Source organism: Triticum dicoccoides, chromosome 6B, assembly GCF_002162155.2.
Source record: "Triticum dicoccoides isolate Atlit2015 ecotype Zavitan chromosome 6B, WEW_v2.0, whole genome shotgun sequence".
NCBI lineage: Eukaryota > Viridiplantae > Streptophyta > Magnoliopsida > Poales > Poaceae > Triticum > Triticum dicoccoides.
In genome coordinates, this window is record NC_041391.1 from 670,761,015 (window position 1) to 670,771,620 (window position 10,606).

Sequence of the window (10,606 nt, forward strand, 5' to 3'; positions counted from 1 at the left end):
GAGCGTCATCAGCAGCAGCGGCTGGCGTCCACCAACGGCACGGCGGTGGTCGGCGGCCTGAAGAACAGCGAGGGGCGCCACCTGTGGTGGGGCGCCCCCGGCCGCACACTTGAGGACGTGCTGACGCACCTCGAGGGCGGCAATAACCCGCCGTTGGCGTATCCCCGGCAAGGGATGCCGCCCCGGCGCACCGCCGACGCGACGGGCAATGGGCGCCAAGGAGGTTTGGCTCCTCCTCCTCTTCCTCCTCCTCGCGCTCTTCCTCCCACTCCTCTGGCACTCCGACGCTGCTCGGCGTCAAGGCCGAGCCCGCGGCGAAGACGCCGCTCGGCCGGCGCACTTGCAGCGCCGGCATCGTCATCAACGAGGGCGTCCGGCGCGCCTCCTCGTCGGCTCCTCCTCCGCGCTTCGTCAAGCCAAAGACGGAGACGGGGCTCGCGCCAGTGAAGACGGAGCCGGGTCTCCCCGCCGTGAAAACGGAGCAAGGCGAGGTCGAGCTCGACGACAACGCGGCCCTTGAATGGGCACGCCAGGACTCCCTGAAGATGGCGAGGGAGCGCCAGTGCGCCGCCGAGGACGCCGCCGAGGCCGCGACGAAGGAGGAGTCGTCGTCATCGACGACAACGACGACGACGACGCGCCGCCGCCGCCACCAGTCCGCCATGGCGATGCCAGGGAGGGGTCCAGCAGGGGCGCCCGCGTCAAGGAGGAGAAGGCCGACGATGGCGGCAACTACAACGACTACTCGGCGTTCTTTTTAGATTAGTTTATATTTTTGCTATGTATATAAAGAAAATCCGCGAACATGTCTAATATATGCCCAAGTTTGCCGAAATTTGTCATATTTAGCCGAACTTCACCGAACTTTGCCTAAATTTGCTATGTATTTTAATTTTTTGAACGCGCGTGAGGGCGGCCCTGGGGCCGGCAGCTGGGGACCAACTCGCCCCAGGTCCATTTTTTGCGCCAGGTCACCCCCAGACGGTGATTTTAGGCGCCCCTGGGGGGCCCAACGGCTGGAGATGCTCTTATTGTCCAACAGAATTTAAATTCTTGTGACAAGGCTAAATCTATAATTATGTCTCGGAATACTAACTAATGATCGCTGTGAGGAGCCCAAAAACTGGAAGAAAACACATTTTTGTCTCCTTGCACAAATGTAAATGTAAATTTACTCACGCCTGTTCTCTTGGCATCGATACCGTATCAAAAACAATGAGAAAGAAAGAATTAACCACGCCTTGTGCCAGGTGAAAAAAGTATTGTATTCTGAAGCCAAACCGCCGGACGTACGGGTGCATGCATGCATGCATGCACCAGGGCCCGCACGAAAAGCGAAACCTCTTCTCCCGCAGCCGCGTTTCTCTTCTCGTCCGGGAGAGGAGAGGATTTTTATTTACGCCAAGCGCCAACAATTTTGCCACTAGTGAAATCCATCCGAGTAGTTTGTTCGGGATTACAGTTAAATCCAATTCAAATTAATGATAATAAAGAGTTCAACAACTTTTTTTCTTTTTCGAGAGAGAAGAGTCCTACTACTTGAAGCAATATAGCGTGCAGTAACATACTCCTAAATCAATCGTGTTTCGGTTAGCCTTGGTAATTAGAGTCGGTTATGCATATACGAGCTCCAGCCGTACGTCATCTTGTGCTACATATATGCGACCGGAAAATTTAGCTTCCTTGCCGTACGGATCCGCCTCAGTTGCTCTAACTTCAATTCAATCTCTCCCGGCATACGGATCCACTTAGCTACGCTAATTTCAATCTCTCCCGGCAGAGCATCTGAGCAATACTGCAGAAAAGCAATCAAGCGACGCCATGGAGGGCATAGAGATGATCGACGTCGAAAACCCCGACCATGGTGGCAACAGCGAAAACCCCGACCATGGTGGCAACGGCGTCGGCGAAGCACAACCGGATCGACGTCTCTTTCGAACATGGCGCGAGAGGATCGAGAGGATTGTGATGCCTCATGAAGACAGGCCTAACCCAGCGGATGAACCCGTCGAGGCAGCGGAGCCCACTCAATGTAGCAGACATGCCTTCTTGTGCTTTGCGATACTCGCCGAGCTCATCGTTGGTGCCGCTTCCGTCGGCCTTTAGATGTTCTGCGTAGACTTACATCCGACAACCTTTGTTGGTCAAGCGTTTCGTGTAATTGTAGGAATCATGTCTATGATTGGACTGCTCATTGTTGCCCCCATTGGAGAACTCCTTGTTATTCGTTTTATAGGCGAGGCCCTTCTCGGAAATACGGAGGGGAATAGAACCATAGATTTGTTCGTTTAATTTGAAAAAGACTCCCAAGGCTTGTTATTGGTTTAGTGTAGTATGAAACTTTTGTCTACTTGTACCTGGCAGCTGACTAGGATGTATGGCCAAATCAATGGATGGGATGCTCATAGGATAGGGTATGTGTGCGTGTGTTCAGAGAAATGAGTGTACATGCTTATGTATGAGCATCATCGTTGTGTTATAAATTTTTTTAACAGGCTAAAGTTTACTCGATTGTGTTTTTAAAAGTACCTAGTTAATAATTAATTAAGGGCTGCCACGTTACTTCTATGCGCGCGTCGCCCGTAGCAGACCATGTGGTCTTGAAGAGGTAATAGCACCCCAGGTACCCTAACTTGCACAGAACGTGATAATTCAGTCCCAAACTTGCAAAATGCAACTCCACCATACCCCAACTTGCACTAGATGTGATGATTTAGTCCCCAGCCTATCACAGCCCGACAAGTGGCAGCCAGGTGGCTTGACCGGTCTTCGTCCGCACTTTTGCAGGAAACACCCTGCCGTCTTCTCTAATTAACACGCAGTACTGGATGTTAAGGTGCAGTTAACTGCATGAAGCACAAGAGCTGACGTCGCTGTCACCTACGTCCTGCTCGTGGGAGCCATGGCATTGGAGCTCGCGTCGTCTCTTAGGGCGGCAGGGTCTTCCTGGGCGTGCGCGTCCTACCATGCCCGGGGATGGCACCGGCTCTGTGATGCGGTGATGTGCCTCCGCCAGATGCTCAAAGTTGGAGCAAGGAGGAGTGCCTCCCTGGACTCGCTTGGGCAGTACAACATGCTGGACCTCTGCACCGACGCCAACAAGGACGGCCACCTGAGAGGCAAGATCGCCAAGATGATTGGACTTAAGGACCGATGGCAGAAGATGCACTACTCAAGCACCGCCCCCGTCTCTGACGCCATAAAGACTCTGCTGCTGAGGGAGATCAGGAAGAGGAAAATAGATGATCTGAGGAATGCACGGGGCAGGTGGATCCTCAAGGAGAAAGAGATGTACGAGGATCTCACACGGATCGCCGACGACACCGAGCTGGACCGTAGCATCATGGTGTGGCACATCGCCACCGATCTCTACCTCTCCATGTGCCCTGGCCCTGACCCTGACCCGGACAAGGAGGTCCGGGACAGCATACGAGTGCTCTCCAACCACATGTTGTTCCTCATGGTGGTGCATCCCTACCTGTTGCCCGGAGTTGTTCGCACCGGCCGGTACATGGAGAACTTGAAGTACTATGATATGGTGTGGTGGGTTAATTTGAAGGCCACCAAGGAAAGCACCATGAAGCTGTCAAGAGCGGAGATCATCAACAAGATAGCCGACAGTCACCAAACCACCAACTTAATCATCTTTTATTATCTGTGATCTGAATCTTGCTGCTGATTTGCTGATACTCTTGTGCTTCATGCAGAGCGGGAGATCGGCGCTGCCGCGCCTGAGCCCGTCGTCCAGTACACACCGCCGGCGCCGCTGATGCCGTCCCCGCCCTCGGTCAACGGCACCAATGTCAGTGCCAGCACCAGCAGCGTCTCGGCCACATCGCAGAGCCTCCTCGGCAGCATGTTCGCGCCGTTTTCCGTGGCCCAGGCATCGCAGTACCCGGAGCGCGCACTGGCCGCCAAGCCCCCGTCGCTGTGCCTCGCGACCGACGCCGCGTCCGCCCAGTTCTCGGCCTCCGCGGCTGACTGGCAGCAGCAGCTCCCGCCGCCGTCACCGTCCCTGTCGGCGCACATGTCAGCCACGTCGCTGCTTCAGAAGGCGGCACAGATGGGCGCCACCTCGTCGAGCTCCTCGTTCCTGCGTGGGCTGGGCCTGGACATCTTGTCGTCGTCGCCGGCGTCGACGTCGTCAGGTCAGCATCAACAGCAGCAGCACCACCACCACCAGGAGCCCATGCAAATGCAGTTCCCGGAGGGGTGGCTGGAGCAATGGCCGCCATGGTTGGAGCCCGAGCTAGCTCCGATGATGTCGGCCGGGCTGGTCCTTGGGTTACCATACGACTCTACCGGCGGTCCGATGGGTTTGCCGGAGCTCATGATGGGCCAGTCATCACTGTTCAGCGTCAAGCCGGCCACGCTGGACTTCCTGGGGCTCGGGATGAGCCCCACCGGTGCAACGACGAGCAGGGGCCTCCGGCCTCCTCGTGTTCATGCATCCCATGGGCGGCGCGGTCGGCATGGCCCGGACCGGCAGCGGCGCGGCGGAGAAGTTCGGCTCCGGCCGGGGCGCTCAGGCCAAGCCGTGGGAGGAACTCGAGCAGCTCGCCGATCCTGTGAAAGGACTGCTGGGCAGTAGTAACACGTAGCACAACAGCTGTAAAATGCTGCTTGTGTCTAATTAGCAGCAGCTAGTCATCAGTCCTTCGCCGTTCTTTTGTTTCTTAGGTTACAATCAAGTACGTAAGTTACTTTTGTTCCTTTAGGCTTCAGCTTAGTAGTACGAACGCCTGCCATGCCTTGCCCTGAAGCAAAATTTCTTTTCAAGTTCATTCACAGATCAGTCAGTGTTTCCTTCAGTTAACTGCACCTTAACATCCAGTTATGGAATACAAGGGAATTAAAATCTTAGCTTGGTCTCTAGCTGAAACCAAAGGATGCATGATACTAGTAATGGAACAAATCATATATGAGATGGCAAAATGAGTGGGATTGACCTGCTGAACTAGAGGGCAGCGAAAGATCAACAACGAGAAATCTATTTTTTTTCTGCAAAAGTGTGTGCGGGCTGATTAAAGAAAATGGCAGGGGGTTTTCTGCAAAAGTGTGTGCGCTGACCGGTCCAACCATCTGGCTGCCACTTGTCGGGCTGTGATAGGCTGGGGACTAAATCATCACATGAGGTGCAAGTTGGGGTATGGTGGAGTTGCATTTTGCAAGTTTGGGACTAAATCGTCACATCCTGTACAAGTTAGGGTACCTGGGGTGCTATTACCTCGGTCTTGAAAGGAAACGCGCGGGGCAGCTGGCTGCAGCGACGTACGTGCGTCAGCGTCACAATGGCAGCTATCCATACACGCAACAAAGCAAGCCAAAGCAAAAGCAGTGTATCTCCGTAAGCCATGTACTTACGCCGGACTGGACCTTGGATTGGGGAGAGAAAATTTTACGTCAAATGGCGACAAGCAGCGCGTCAGGAGGCCCCACCCCACCCAGTCTGTTAGGATTTGTCTCCCGGCCGGTTTAAATCTAAAGGGTCATCCCCAAAAAAATGAAAATTCAATAGTCCGGCCGGTACTTGTAATACAACCAACCATCCGGATATACATGCGAGCACGCCATTGTATTTTGAGGGTTGCCTACTTCGTTCCCGAGGTTTGAATCGATCCCCTTTGATTCGTTTGCCCACAAGTACCGTTCGGCGCTACATACTGATTTCTGGTGAAAAGCAGGGCGGCGGCGCTGTTTCTCTCTCTGATTTCATCTCCCCGATCAATCGAGCGACACCATGGATGGTATAGAGATGATCGACATCGAAGTCGGAGATGGCGGCAACGTCCAAGTCCGAGCACAACCCGACCGGCCTCAGATTTGGACATGGATACAGAGGATTTTTATACCCTCCCATGACTTCCCTAATCCCGATGGACTCGCCGCAGCCGCGGAGCCCGAGCAATGCAGCAGATGTGCGTGTTTGTGCTACGCGGTCCTTGCCGAGCTTGTTATCATCGCCATTTTTTTCACCCTGATGTTACTCGCCATACAGTTCCACCCGACAACCTTTAACGGTCGAGCATTGCGTGTCATGGGACATGTCGTGGGTATGATAGGCTTGTTCGTTGCCGTGTCTGGATTCATGCTTGTCTGCCGTTTTCTAACCGAGGCAATTATTGGGAATCCCGAGGGGTATAGACTGATTGATTTATTATTCATGTAGTTCTTTTAAAAAAAATAGCAAGGGGATGTTATTGTTTTAGCTTTGTTTGTATGGAAGCACTATCTACTTCTCCAATGAGCTTTATGCAATTATCGAATCTTTTACACTGCATCTTAGATTGAGTTTGCAGTTTTGTTACTAGACTCTTTCACATCGTTAGTGGTTTTGTTTTCTTGTCGTGACTGACTCTCAATCCCCTAGGACCTCTTAGTTCTCAGACCACGTAGAGAACTATTGATCCACATTGAGATCCGTCAAATTTTACATTTTATTTTACTCTAAGAGCAAACATTTTTTTTGTACACTGCATGAGAAATTGTTACGATGCTTTGCAACAACAACCTAGCCATATCAATCGAAGATGAACCATTCACGGAACGGAGTATGTGCAAGACAAGACACTGCGAGATAAGTCAAATTGAAAATATTGCTTTTACATAAGCAACTCTTCTCTTTCGGGTCATGAGTAATTAGGAACCATATTAGTTACCCATGAGCATCCTCCATGTGTCCATCAGTGCGACGGAGCTACTCAATGTTCAATCAGCGCGTGTGAACTGCGATCAGAATGTGACAAGCATGATCGGGTCACCCCAATCTTCCGTCACGCATCAAGGATAGTTTCAGTCCTAACAATAGTTGATTTGAAGTTGTGTACTCCCTCCATATCAAAATATAAGATGCAATAGGGAGTATTTTATGAGTAATGCTAGAACTGGTTTTTATGAACACTACAAATGGGATTAGTTGGAAGCTTATGACTAGTTAAGGGATGAGCCCACCCTAAAATTCAAGACGGAGAGAGATAGTTAACCAAGGGGCACCGTAGCAAACCCAAAATAACCTCACATGTCTAGGATTATCGGTATTGTTTCAAAAAAAATGATTATTGGTATTTATAGCCTGATTGTTAACCTCATCGATAGAAAAGCCATACGTATAATTTTAAACAAAGAACCATACACGCACTGCCTATTTCTTTTTCTTTCTTCCCAAAGGTTAGAACATACGTACGAATAGAGGAGGCAAAAGCGATTTTAGGTTTTTTTTTTGAGTCCAAAAAGAGATTTTAGGTGAACCCCACGAAGCGAGGGCTGGACAGCAGAGGCAAGAGAGTCGGTTTCAATTTGGTCAAAAGCAACACAGGATACGATCCTTGGCATGTAGCCAACTGCCCTGCCAGCTACGGATTCACAGAGATAAAGCAGGGAAGTTTTTCGCAAAAGAAAACGAGAATCCCAGAAACCGCCCATGTGCGGTGCATGGAAGCTTATCTCGTGGCATTAGTATGTTTATATTAGTTTTGTTTGTTAATTTATTCTTTAAACACTGTTGCGGCATTCATGTATTTTTCCTTGCATAAATTTTTTACAAGTATCGTTCAGTGTCGCAGAGATTGAACTTGTGCGGTGAAGAGAGTAGAGGTAATTACACGTAACCACTTTGACTCAATTTGACTCACCGACGGTAGCAATTCAACCATACAATTAAATCTTAATAAAAATGCCGGATGTTCAACAAAATTTTAAATCCATCGATTCAAATTCAACCATACACCTACAGAGCTGCCTTCGTCTCAACCTTTTTCTCCTCGAGCTTGAACTTCTTCACCGACACACGTTGTTCACCGTGAGCTACCACTTTACCTTCATCCAACAATGAGTCGATGTTAAGAGCTCGCCCTTCATCCTTAGGTACATCATGACAACACCTCTGGGTTATACAATGACGTGATTACCAAGTTGCAACAATGAGTGAATCAATGAATTAACCAACGCGTAGGGAACAAAAAAGCAAAACTTACGATCTACATGATTGACGCACCCATTGACCACATTTTTTTTTCACTTGTGCAATCGCATTGCAATACTTCATGAAAACATTTAAATGGCGTATCACCAATAGAGTAGTGACTTCGCAATGCGATCATGGATCACATCCAAATTGTAGGGTGTCTAGTGCTTGTGCTCATGAAACCAAGAGTGCACATGTTGCCAAAATATCATTCCCTTTTGCTTCATACCTACAAACTCCGCACTTGTGGCCAACCAAGTTAAAAAAAAATCTCAATGGCATTTGGCTGAACACTTGTCGGGTGTGGTGTCTTACATGGACGATGTCGGCATGGGGCAGACGATACCTAGGTTGCGACCAAATCCATGGTGCAACGATAGCAAAGTACATGGTGCCTGAGTGGAGCAGCAGAGGTCCGACAAGAACTAGGCGACGCCTAGAGTGTTGTAGAGGCGATGGCAATCTTGGTGGGTGCGGATACAAAACAAGAAACGGACGGATTGGGGGGTGGGGGGGGGGATGGGTCCGAGTCTGACGTGGCTGCCGTTCAGACTTCCCCAAAAAAACCCACAACTTTTTTCTGGTTTAGAGGAATTCGGAAGTGAGGACATGTCAACTGACGTTTGATGAGTGGGTGCTGGATGACACCAAGTGTTTGAACCGCACCTTTGAACATTTTGATGCATGACGTTGGAAATACCCTGACGCTATGAAACAAGACAATTTTTTTTGCTAAAACCAGAAAATGTGGCATGAGTCACAACTGCCAGTAGATGAACGCATGGCAAACCAACCTGTAGTTGCATAGTTAAAAGGACAATGGTATCCCCAGCTCACCAGGGTTCAAGTCCTAGACTTGACTTTGGTGCTCGCATTTTCCTTATTTTATTTCAGGACTTTCGGCGATCTACGTTCAATGGGATAATACGTTCCCGCCGATTATGAAGGTGTCTGTGACGACTTCGTCAATCTCAAGACGATGTGCCGGCTCAGTCTCTTGCAGATGCTCATACAGGTAGAGTGTGGGTGCATTTATCGGGGTGAGTGTCGGTGTGTATGTATGAGCGTCTGTGTTTGTACTATGTTAAAAAAGTAGATGAACATATAGCATGCATGGTAGAAAACACATTTCTCATAATTAGACTCGTAATTATGAGATATATGTTGCAAAACTCATCTACTTTGGTGAATTGCCGAAATATTTACCAAAGTTGTGTTTTTGTGTAATTATTTGAAACTAACGGCAATTAAAGTTAATTGTGTTGATACATTGTTTTATTTTGAGAAAACAGAAATAAAGTAAGTCTAACGTCCAAAAAGAAAAAGACTGGCTTACTGTCAGACGTCGGGTTGGCTATTTACACCCCAATACACCAAGACAGAACACGCCGCACTAATCATCCGAGAGAGAGAGGCGGAGGGAGCGAGAGGGCAGGATGGTGGCGCCGGCGCCGGGACCTTCGCCGGACGTGGACGGCGTTCAGCTGGTGCTAGGCTATTGCGGCGTCGCCACGGCGTTCTTGCTCATCTTTTCTCCGGTGTAAGTCCTCAATTCTCACCCTACGCCGGCGACGTCTACACGACCCACCGCCGGTCCTCGCCAACATACAGATCACATCACGCCGACGCGAGCGCACCCCGCGCGCCCGCGCCGCACCCCAGCGCCGGGGCTGGCACCTGCACCTCAAACCGCATCCGCGCGCCGCCGCCGCACCCCAGCGCTGGTGCCGGCACATCACTTCTTGCGACCGATGGCGCGCGCACTGCGTACATGGCAGTGGCGGCACTACACCTCTCCCGGTGGAGCACTACTACAGCGAGGCGCGAGCACACCCAGCGCCGCTGGCCTCGCCGGCCTACGAAACCCGAGCGCACGTACACGGTAGCACCCCATACCATCCGCCCACCTGCTAGCGCAAGCCTAGGACCGGCGGCCGGCGGGCGATCGATCTCGCTCACAAAAACCATGTGCATTGGAGCATAGCCGGCGCCGGCCGCGACCTGGCAGAGATGTACAACGAGTCATCTTCCGAGCAGGGTCGGTGAACTCGTGGCGCGGACCGGCCTGGAGATGTGCCAGCGCGTGATGTGCACCTATGCCGCCTCGGCAGGGGCGGCCCGGTCTGGCCCGTACCCGCGCGGCGTGCCCGGATGTCGCCGTGGCAGAAGCAGACCGGCCTGGCGTCGCCCCAGCGCCGCGCCTCGCCGGCCTCCCCATGTCACGAGCGCACCCGTGCGGCGGCGCCGGTGCCGGTGCCGACACATGCACCGCGCGTGCACCACACCACTGCTGCGGGTATCCCACAGCAGCGGCACGCGACCGGCCGAAGTCGACACACAAGACAAGTTGTGCACTCCACGAGCACGCCATTCAGTTCCATGCGGCGGCGACCTCGCGCCGCTGCGCTCCGGACGTACTCAGCGCCGAGAGCCTTGCTGGCCTACACAAAGCCCCGGCGCATGTACAAACTGAGCTCGCGGCGCGACCGGTGCGTCCGTGCGCTGAGTGCCCCGACGCCATGGCTGCGGCTCCCCCTAGAGAGTGAACCCCCGCGCACCACCGTGTAAGCCATTCTCGCGCCAATTGCCCAGTGCCATTCTCGCGCACTGATGCCATTCTTGCGCACTGCTTTGCCTTGCTCT

At 51.8% G+C, this 10,606-nt stretch overlaps 1 pseudogene; it reads left to right on the plus strand.

Annotated features, from left to right (window-relative positions):
* Positions 1-3,679: 3,679 nt before the first annotated feature.
* Positions 3,680-4,572, plus strand: LOC119321450 (annotated as a pseudogene).
* The last annotated feature ends 6,034 nt before the right edge of the window (positions 4,573-10,606 follow it).